Source organism: Spermophilus citellus (genome assembly GCF_964194105.1).
Source record: "Spermophilus citellus genome assembly, chromosome: 4".
Taxonomy (NCBI): domain Eukaryota; kingdom Metazoa; phylum Chordata; class Mammalia; order Rodentia; family Sciuridae; genus Spermophilus; species Spermophilus citellus.
The window spans coordinates 94,302,979-94,315,088 of record NC_138185.1 but is presented as its reverse complement, the minus strand read 5'-3'; positions in this window follow the sequence as shown (position 1 = coordinate 94,315,088).

Sequence of the window (12,110 nt, the reverse complement as noted above, 5' to 3'; positions counted from 1 at the left end):
ATGTACATATAACTACATATTTTCACATTCATTCATATTCACAAGCATTTCTGAATCCAGTGTGCTGAATTAGAAATGTTTTATTTAGTAAATTAAGTCTGAATAGAAATCTTGGAGCAACACCACAAAGGGTTTGGGAAATGTTTTTTACAAAGAGACTTGCACAAATATTTAAAGAAATTAAGCAGCCAATTGAAGGTTGAAGAACTGGGCCAACAAGGTAATCTCATACATTGAGGCTCTGCCTTAATCCCTAGAAACTGAGGCAATTCTGTTGATCTTGAGTCTTCTAGGAATATATTGAAAAATCACTGCTGTAGATGATGGGAAACAAATAATGGATATAAGCAAAAATAGCGTCCTCACTCAATTTATTTTAGTAAAAGCTTTGCGAAGTCATAATGGAAAATGGATTTAGAAAAAGCTAAGAATGGAGGCCAGAAATGGCAAGGTTTGTCACTGGATAGTACAGTTAAATACACAATCAGACTGAGGCGGTAGGTCAGTAATATAAAATGAGAGTTGGATTCAGGATACAGTTTAAAAGGAGCAGAATGGTCAGTAAGTGTTGAAAATAAGATGTGGGACTCAGATATTAGTGGATAAATGATGGTGGTAATAGAATGTAGGAGTTGAGGGATTCAGTTCTGGTGGACACTTTTACTCAAGTACATGCAGGGAGCTGGGCAAAATGGCGCACACCTATAATCCCAGCTGCTCAGGAAGCTAAGGCAGCAGGATTATAAAACACCGACTCAAAAATTAAAGGAGCTTGGGATGTACCTCAGTGGTAGAGCACCCATAGTGTGTATGGTTTGCAAAAGTAATTTTTTTTTTATTGAAACTTAATTTTGAAAGGAAAATGTGAACTAACATATAGCCTTGTTCTAACAGGCACATTTCTCCCTCATCATTACTCCAAAAAGTAGCCTTGGTTTATTCACTATTAGACAGAACCTGGAGTACAGATGGCAAAACTATTTTGCCTCCTTGAGAAAGGTGTTAGTAGGAGGGAGCTAATGTTTGATTTGCTAGATATTTTATGTTCTGCTTCTCTTAGCATAATAATAAGATTGTAGCATTCTAGGATATCTGAACCCAAATCTCAACTTCTCAGCATAAAGTTAGACTTGGGCAACTTTGTCTCTGGGAATAGTTGCTTTGGGTATTGCTTTTTTTTTTTTTAATAGTTGTTAAGTAGACGCATTACATTTATTTTATTTGTTTATGTGGTGCTGAGGATCAAACCCAGCACCACCTCACGTGCTAGGCAAGCATTCTAGCACTGAACTATAACCACAGCTCCTGTGTATTGCTTATTTAATATTTTATTTTTTTTATAATTATTTATAATATGTAGATCCACAATCTACAAAATAAAATATATTTATAAGAAAGGTTGCTTTTATCCTTGTGTATGACTAACTTTTTCTCCCCTAACTTTTATGTAGACAATATAGGTAGATAGACTTTTCACCTCCTTTCTTAGATTAAAAATAGAATACTGAGAGATGTCAGAGAAAAATGGTGTATAGGGAGCTTCAATGGACCACCTGTTCCTCTACAAAATTAGCCAATTAACTAAGGAATTGTAGAAAGCATAATGTGACTGTAGGAACTCTGGAGATTGATCAAGAGTGTATAGCAGTGAGGGAACAGTCAAGGAAAAAATCAGCCTGAGTGTCGGCATTGAAGGAGATCTCTGATGATCACTACCAAATATTATAAGTAGCAATTACACAGCACACGCTTAAACCACCAGTGGGGTCAAAGAATCACAAAGAAAATACTTTTAAAGATGAATTTTAAATACTTAAGATGAATGAAAGTGAAAATGTAATAGAACTTAGAAGGAGATGTAGCAAAGTCAGAAGGACTTAGCAGGAAATTTATGGCTGTAAATTCCTGTGTTTAAAAAGGATCTCAGGCCAATAACTCAACTTTAAGGAAGTAGAAAAGAGAAGATTGAATCCAAAGCTAGGAGGAAAGAAAAAATCAGAGAGACAATACAAAAATAATAAGATGTATGGAAACAAAACGTTCATTCTTTGAAAAAAAAATCAATAAAATTGGCAGACTCAATTAGACAAACAAAGGGAAAAGAAGAAAAGACTCTAATTGATGAAATTAGAAATGAAATTGAGGCAATACTAACCATTTTATAGACATAAAAATCATAAAAGAATACTATAAACAGTTATTAATTAGATATACCAATGAAGTTGTCAAATTCCTAGAAAAAAAATACCAAAATCTAAGGAGAAACAAAATTATAATATGACATAACAAAAAAGAGATTGTAACAGTCAATAGTTTAAATAATAATTTTAAAAATAGATAATATTTTTTTAAAAACTTTCAGAATAAGATTCTGGGACCTACTGACTTCACCAGCAAACTCTATCAAATGTTTTCCAAACCTTGCCAAAAAAAGTAGAAGATCATTTCCTAACTCATTCTTTTAGGAGAGTATTAGCCTTATACCAAAACCAAACAAAAACTTTAGAAGAAAACTATAGACCAATATCAATGATGACTATGGCTGCAGAACTCTGTAAGGTAAAGGAATAGATACCATGGCTGTCTGGGCTTGCATCTGAATTGTCCCCCAAAGGCTCATGGGTTGAAGACTGTCCCCAGTGCAGATGTGGGTCTTTGGGGAAGTAATTGGATCGGGAGAATTCTGACCTTCTATATGGGTTAATCCATAAATCCATAGCTGAATGGGTTATTGGACAGTGGTGGGACCTAGTTGGAGGAAGTGGGTCCTTGTCAGTGTGCCCTTGAGGGCTGTATCTTGTCAAGGGCCTCTTCTTCCCTCTGTGTTTCCCAGCTGCCATGAGGTGAGCAGCTTTGCTGTATCATACCTTTCTGCCATGATACCCTACCTCACCACAGGCCCAGAACAATGTAGCAAGCTGACCATGGACTAAAACCTCTGAAACTGAGCCAAAGTGACTCTCTTCCCCCAAGTTGTATTTTGTCAGAGCAATGAAAATCTGACTAACACAATGACCAAGTAGGATTTGTTCCAGGAATTCAGATTGGATTAGAGTGAAAATCAATGTAATATAAATAGAAAGCTACCCCATGTTCAGGAATTGAAAAGCTCAATATTGTTAAGATGGCAGTACTCACTGTCTTAGTCAGTTTGGGCTACTGAATCCTACGTGGTTCAAGCAACATTTTTCACACTTCTGAATGCTTGGAAGTTCAAGACAAAGGTGCTAATAGATGCAGTGTCATGAGGGCCCACTTTCTGGTGTGCAGATCAATCATTGTATATTCTCATATGGTGAAGAACAGAGAAAGTAAGTGCATGTCTCCTTATAAGGTCACTAGTCCCATTCATGAGGACTGTACCCTCATGACCTGATTACCTCTTGAAGCACCCCCTGCCCCGTACCATGGCAGTAGGGGTTAGCATTTCAACATAGGACTGGGGAGAGGGCACATTCAGTCCATAAGATGACCCAAGTGATCTGCAGAATCAATGCAATTCCTATCAAAATCCCAATGGCCATTTTTTTTTTTTGCAGAAACGCTAATTCTAAAATTTAAGTGGAATTGAAAGGCATCCCAATAGCTAAATTCAACTTTAAAAAGAAGAAAGTTGGAGGTCTTTCACTAATTTCCATTTCAAAACTCACTGTAGAATTGCAGGAAACAAGACAGATACATGCTGCAATGTGGATGAACCTTGAGAACTGGCACAGAAGACATTTGCTTTATAATTCCATTTGTGTGACATATCTAGATAGGCTCATCCATAGAGAGAACAGCTTCCTGGTTGGCAGAGACAGAGAGGAGAAGGGAAAAGGAAAAAACTGCTTGATGGACACAATTTCAATTTGAAATGAAGAAAATGTTTTAACTAGATGGTGGTGATGGTTTCACAACGTTGAATGTACTTAATTCCGCTGAACTGGACACCTTAAAACAGTTAAAATGATGACTTTTATGCTGTGTCACAGAAAAATTTCTAAAATCTTGTAGAAAGCAGCTTTCAGAATGTGTAGTATGCAAAAAGAAAAGCCTCAAATTAACAGTTTAAACTTTGAGGAAAGTAAAAGAAAATCTAGCAATTAAACCTTTAAATTTTTTTTGATAAAGAAAGTACATTAATAAGAAGAAATCAATGAAATAGTGTATAAGTATGTATAGAGAATCCACAAAGCCAAAAATTGATTATCTAAAAAGATTATAAAACTGATAAACTCCAAACCAGATTTATGAAGTCAAAAAGAAAATACAAGTTAATAATATCAGGAATAATGAAAATACATTACAGAATTTACTGATTTTTAAAAGATAACAGGTGGATGATCAGGTTACACCAACAAATCTGACAATCAGGATAAACTGATTAAATTTCTTGAAAAACACTATTTTTTAAAAAAACATAAGAAATAAAATTTGAATTACCTGATATTAAATTGACATTTTAACTAAATGCTTTTCCATAAAGAAAACTCTAGGCCCAAAACTTGAATGCATTCTTCTAATCATTTTAAAAACAACACCAACCTTAAAATTATTATTATTTTTTTATATGTTTGTTATTGGTAGTTATGAGGGGTGCTGAACCACTGAACTACGGCCTTTTTTATTTTTTATTTTGAGACAGGGTCTCACTAAGTTGCTAAAGCTAGCCTTGAGTTTGCAATCCTCTAGTTTCAGACTACTAAATCACTGGGATTACAAGTGTGCACCACCATACCTGGCTTAGAATAGTTTTTGCTTTATATATAAAGCAAAAAAAAGTTTTTGCTTTATATATAAAGCAAAAAGGCAAAGAAAAAGAAAATTAAAATATACAGCTTTGAAAGGAAGAAGTAAAACGTTTTATAGGTGACATCATTGGGTAGAAAATCACAAATAATCAACAGAAAAATACATGCTGACAAGGCACCATGGGACACACCTGTAATCCCAGTGAACCAGGAGGCTGAGGCAGGAGGTTCAAGCCCATCCTTACCAATTTATTGAGAACCTGTCTCAAAGTATAAAATAAATAAATAAATAATTAAAAGGCTGAGGATATAGTTCAGTGGTAGAATGCTGATGGGTTCAACTCCCAGTACCCCCAAACAAAATCTGCTGAATCTAATAAGCAATTATACCAAGTTTATAGGATACTTTGGGTTTTGTAATGGCCCTTTAGATACAACACCAAAGGCACAAGCCATGAAAGAAACAAAAATTTTAATTAAAAATGGGTAAAAGATCTAAATAGACACAAAACTACAGATGATAAATAATAAATAAACATATGAGAAGATGCTCAACATTTGTATCATTAGAGAATTGCAAATTAAAACAACAATGAGATCTCATTAAATTTCTATTAGAATGGTTAAAACCCAGTACACTGAAAACAGCAAATGCTGGTGACAATTGGGAACAACAGGAACTCTTATCCATTGCTGACAGAAGTACACAGTGACAAGCTACGTTGAAAGGCAGTTTTCTTACAAAGGTAAATACAGCATTACTACACAATCCAGCAATTGCTCTCCTTTCTTGGCATTTACCCAACTGAATTAAAAACAACAACAACAACAACAAATGTTCACAAAAATGTTTATAGTACACATACACCTACATTCAGTGCATCTACTCAGAAGTGTTCACAGTAAATTTATAATCGTCCAAACTTGGAAGCAACAAAGATGTCCTTCAGAAGGTGAATGGATAAACAAATGGATATGCCCATACCATCCAGTCTTATTCAGTGGTAAAAAGAAATGTTATCAAGCTACAAAAACACATGGAGGAACCTTTGACCTAAGGTTTCCTAAGGGAAGGAAGCCAGTCTGAAACTGCTACAGACTGTGATTCCAAATGCAAGACATTGTGGAGAAGGCAAAACTACAAAGACAGAAATCAGGGGTTGCCAGGAGTGAGGGGAGAGGGTAGGAAGTGGGATGGTGAGGTGGAGCACAAGGAGTTTTTAGGGCAGTGGGACTACTCTGTATGATACTGTGTGGGTGGACTCATGTCTGTCATTTGTTAAAACTCATGGAACTGCACAACACAACATGAAGCTGAGTCCCTAAGGTCATCTGTGGACTCCATGATAATGTATCAGTATGGATTCATTAATTCTAACATGTTCTAACATGCTCCATGTAGCAATTACACAGCACACGCGAATTATGAAGAAAATACTTTTAAAGATGAATGTTAAATACTTAAGATGAATGAAAGTGAAAATGTAATAGAACTTAGGAGGAGGTGTAGCAAAGTCAGAAGGACTCAGCAGGAAATTTATGGCTATAAATTAAAAAGGATCTCAGGCCAATAACTCAACTATAAGGAATTATAAAAAAGAAGATTGAACTCAAAGCTAGAAGGAGGAAAGAAAAAATCAGAGAGACAATACAAAAATAATAATACTAACCATTTTATAGACATATAAAGATCATAAGAGAATACTGTAAACAATCATTAATTAATTAGATATATCAATGAAGTTGGTGGAGGGCACCATTTTATAGGGAAAACTGCTTGTGGGCAAGAACATGTACAGGGGAACTCTATTTTTGGCTCAATTTTCTATAAATTCAAAACCACTACAAAAAAAGTAATTAAAAAAAAAGAAACAGTTTCCACCAAATAAAACAAGAGGGGCTTTCTTTTAGATTAGAAATACCCCTCAAAAGCAGATAAATCTTATTTACTCATGAGAACTGTGTACAATGTTTCCACTTACCCAACAAGTAGAGCTATTTTTTTAAATCATTTTTTAATTTATATATGACAGCGAATGCATTACAATTCTTACTACCACATATAGAGCACAATCTTTCATATATCCAGCTGTATACAAAGTAGATTCACACCAATTTGTGTCTTCATACATGTACTTTGGTTAATAATGATCATCACAGTCCACCATCATTTCTAACCCCATGCCCCCTCCTTTCCCCTCCCACCCATCTGCCCTATCTATAGTTCATCTATTCCTCCCTTGTTTCCCCCACCCACCCCACAATGAATCAGCCTCCTTATATCAGAAAAAAACATTCAGCATTTGTTTTTTTGGGATTGGCTAACTTCACTTAGTACTATCTTCTTATTCTATTTTATTGCTGATACACACACACATACACACACACACACACACACACACACATGCTTAAACTGTGGAACCAACCTAGATGATGTGGCATATATGCACAATAGAATATTACTCAGCAATAAAAGAGAATAAAATAAGAAGATTATATATATATAATAAGATTATAATTTATATATATATATATATATATATATATATATATATATATATATATTCCAAGGCTTTAAATATAAAGCCTTGGTATTTTCTTACTTTAAAAGGAAAAGGGGCTGGGGTTGTGGCTCAGTGGTAGAGCACTTGGCTAGCATGTTTGAGGCACTAGATTCAATTCTCAGTACTACATGTAAATAAATGAATAAAATAAAGGTCCATCAACATCTAAAAAATATATTTTTAAAAAAAAGTGAAAGGAAAAGAAAAGTGATAGAACACTCACCCAGCATGAGAAAGGCCCTGGGTTTGATCTCCAGCACTGTAAAAAATAAAAATGGTTATCCTTTAGTTATAAAGGCTATAAGAAAATCATTTTATATATGTTACAACTCAGGGAATTTTGTAGCCATAAACCCTCCTTGAGGGATTTCCTAGAATGTAATCATCCCAACAGAAGGTGCCTGGAATAACTTTTGCAATAGGATTGAAAAATTGAAAAATATCTACACAAGTTATGGATAACGGAAGTCAGAATGTGCAAAGGAGGAAGGCTAAAACAAACTCTGTGGTGTTGAATTGGAATTGAGTTTTATGAACTCCTGGATATGTCTACTGAGAGGTCCTGGCAGCAGTATCACCTGAGTACTGGTGAGTACCCTTGGCACCCAGATCTTGATTTCTTAATACCATTCTCCACCAAAAAGGAACCAGAATTTTTTGAAAATTAGTGGACTCCAGGAGTATGGCTGGGAATGAATGAGATGAGCCTTGAGCATCTTATGCCAAAAAGTAAGAAAGTGCTCAGAGAATGGTGGGGCACATCAAAATGAACTTATCACCTTGAAGTGGCTCCCATTTGCCAAATCTGAGGACATTTTGAGCATGTAAGTTGACAATAGTAATGGGTCATAACATTGAGTAAAATAAGAAACCACAAGCCCATACAATTATAAAAAAATTAAAATACTAATGAATAAATAAAGAAAATATTTTGCTCACAGTAGAATTGCATTGCAAGAGCTCAGAAGAGATAATAAATTTCAAAAATCTCTAGTACATATACTAGGTCATTTAGACAAGAATCACCAATAAATGCTATAATTAGTGGGATAAAAGTATAATAAGTTATAGGATATTTACTTAGCCTCAGAATATTTACTGAGTAGCATCTTTCCTGGCTTGTATACTTCAAAATGCAGAGCATGAGTGATAAGTAAATGTGGGAAACCTGATTCTGATTAGAGACATATATCTGATGAATGCAATTTGTGATAGGAATAGTGGAACAACTGGCAAATTTGTACTTTGATTAGCTGATAGTATTGTGGGAATGTTCATTTCCTGATTTTGATTCTTGTACTGCCTTGTTTTTAAGAAATGTACAATGAAATATTTAGGAGTGAATATTACTTATTCTCATGTATGCCCTTTATTCACAAGTGGTCCAGGAAAAAGAAAGTAGTTTTATATATTGAAAGGGACATAAAAGCAACTATATTGAAATGTTAACATTTGGGAAAGGTACATAAAGAATCTACAGGCTCCATTGTTCTTGTAACTTTCCTGTAAGTCTGAAACTATGTTAAAATTAGAAGCTTTTCAGTGTTACTATTTGCATATTCTTTGTAGAAAGTCTAAAATACTTTGTAGATAACCTATTAAAATTAATGATGGAATTTATTAAAGTTGCCTATCAAATGCAGGTTGAATTTTTAAAAATCAGCTATAGCAGCTATAAACACATGGAGAAATTTTTATTCAGTTTTATTAATTCTTTTTAGTTATGCATTACATTAGGATCCGTTTTGATGTAACTATAAAAGTCTGAAATATAATTTGCTTGAAGTCAGTCCCTAGTATTTCCCCTTTTCCCTTCCATCCTCCCTTCTCCCATTCCCTTCCCTCTTCTCTACTGATCTTTCTGCTATTTACTTGTAATTTTTCTTTTCAATTAGTGCCTTATGAATATATGTAATGGTGAGAGTCACTGAGATATATTCATATATGTACCTAGGAAAGTTGTTCATTCCACTGTTCTTCACTTATCCCGTCCCTCCTGCTTCTTCCTCAATCCCCTTCCTGATCTTTCTCCTATTTTGATGAAATCCTTCCCCTTTTCTTTTCTATTTTTTCCCTTATTTTTGACTAGCTTTTGCATATCAGAGAAAATATTCAGCCTTTGACTTTCTGGGTCTGGCTTATTTCACTTAGTACATTAGTCTCAAGTTCCATCTATTTATTGGCAAAGGCCACAATTCCATTCTTCTTTATGGCTGAGTAATACTCTCATATGTAAATAAACCACATTTTTTTATCCATTCATCTGTTGATGGGCATCTAGGTTGGTTCCATAGCTTGGCTACTGTGAATTGTGCTGCTATAAACACAGATGTGGCTGCATCTCTATAGCACACAGATTTTAGAGATTTTGGATATACTGAGGAGTGAGATAGCTGGGTTATATATTGGTTCCATTCCTAGTATTTTGAGGAATCTCCATACTGCTTTCCAGAGTGGTTGTACTAATTTGCAGTCTCACCAACAACATTGGAGTATACCTTTTCTCCTATATCCTCACCAACAGTTCTTATTTGTATTTTTTATAATTGCAAGTCTGACTGGAGTGAGATGAAATTTCAATGTAGTTTTAATTTGCATTTCTCTGATTGATAGAGATGTTAAACATTTTTCATATATTTGTGGGCCATTTGTATTTTTTATATTTCTTCTTTTGAGAAGTGTCTGTTTAGTTCTTTTGCCAATTTATTGATTGGGCTATTTTTTTCGTGGGCGTGTGTGTGTGTGTATTGAGATTTTAAATTTCTTTTTTTTTACTGGATATTAATCCTCTATCCAGGGAATAGCTGGCAAGATCTTCTCTTATTTTGTAGACTCTCTCTTCACATTCTTCATTGTTTCCTTTGCTGTGGAGAAGCTTTTTAATTTGATGCCATCCCACTTTTTAATTTGTGATTTTATTTATTACACTTTAGGAGTCTTGTTAAGGAAATCAATGCCTGTGCCAGTATGTTGGAGTGTTGGGCCTACATTTTTTCTAGCAATTGCACATATTCTGGTCTAATTCCTAAGTCTGTGATCAGCTTGATTTGTCTTTTGTGTGGTGTGAGAAATAGGGGTCAATTTTCATTTTTCTGCACATGGAATATCCAGTTATACCAGCACCATTGGTTTAAAAAGGCTACCTTTTAACCAACACGTTTTTGGCACCTTTATGTAGTATTAGATAACTGTATAACCAGGCATGGTGGTGCATGCCTATAATCCCAGCGTCTTGGGAGGTTGAGGCAGGAGGATCACAAGTTCAAAGCCAGTCTCAGCAATTTAGTGAAGCTGTAAACAACCTAGCAAGACACTGTCTCAAAATAAAAAATAAAAAGGCTGGGAATTTGCTTAGTAGTTAAAGACCCTTGGGTTCAATCCCTGATACAAAAATGAAAAATAAAAAATGACCGTTTGTATGTGGGTTTGTGTCTGTGTCTTCTAGTCCATTGGTCTTTGGGTCTATTTTAGTGTCAATGCCATGCTGTTTTTTTCTGTAACTCTGTAATATAATTTGAGATCTGCTATTAAGATGCCTCCAGCATTGCTCTTTGTTTTTCAGGATTGCTTTGGTTATTCTAGGTCTCTTATTTTTCCAAATGAATTTTAGGACTGTTTTTTTTTTCTATTTCCATGAAGAAAGTCATTGGAATTTTAACAGAAATTGCATTGAATCTGTATAGCACTTTTGGTAGTGTAGCAATTTTGACAATATTAATTCTGCTTATCCAATAATACGAGTGGTCTTTCCATCTTCTATGGTCTTCTTCAGTGCCTTCAGTATTCTATAGTTTTAATTGTAGAGGTCCTTCATCTCCTTCATTAGATTAATTCACAAGAAATTTATTGTATTTTTTGAGCTTATTGTGAATGGGATAATTTCCACAATTTCTTTTTCAGCAGATTCATTATCACTAATGAAGTATATAGGAAAGTGATTGACTTATGTATGTTAATCTTGTATTCTGCTACTTTACTATATCTGTTTTTTTTTAACTCTAGAAGTCTTCTGATGGAGTTTTTTGAGGTCTTCTAAATATAAGATCATGTTATCAGCAGACTGATAATTTGGCCTCTTCTTTTACTATATGTATCCCTTCATTTTCCTTCTCTTGCCTAATTGTTCTGTGTTTCAAGGACTATGTTGAATAGGGTGATGAGAGTGGGCATTCTTGACTGGTTCCTCATTTTAGAGGAAATGCTTTCAGTTTTTCTGTGTTCAGTATGATGTTGGCCTTGGGTTTGCTGCAAATAACCAAGAAGAAAAATGTTTGATCATATAATTGTAAATATACCATATGCCTAGAGATAAAGCCAACAGAAAAAAAGTATAAGACTTCTCTGTTAAGAACTTCAAACATCCCAGAGATAAAGAAGATCTACTTGGTGGTTTATATTAAATTAAAAATATCACTTCTCTCCAAATTGTTCTAAAGATTCAACACAATTCCAATAAATTCCCAGAAAATCCCCCCTCACACTGGAACATAACAAGTTGATTCTAAAATTTATATGGAAATTCAACAAGCCAAGAATAGGCAAGAAAATCTTGAAGATTAAAGGGTGGGGGATGCTTATACAAACAGACAAAGAACATTAGTGTATAAAGAAAGAAACTGAAGAATACCTTAGAAGATGGAAAGATCTCCCATGGTCTTGGATAGGCAGCATTAATATTGTCAAAATGGCCATACTACCAAAAGTATCATACAGATTTAATGAAATTCCTGTTAAAATCCCAATGACATTCTAGAAAAAGCAATCATAAAATTCATTTGGAGAAATGAGACCCAGAATAGCCAAAGCAATTCTT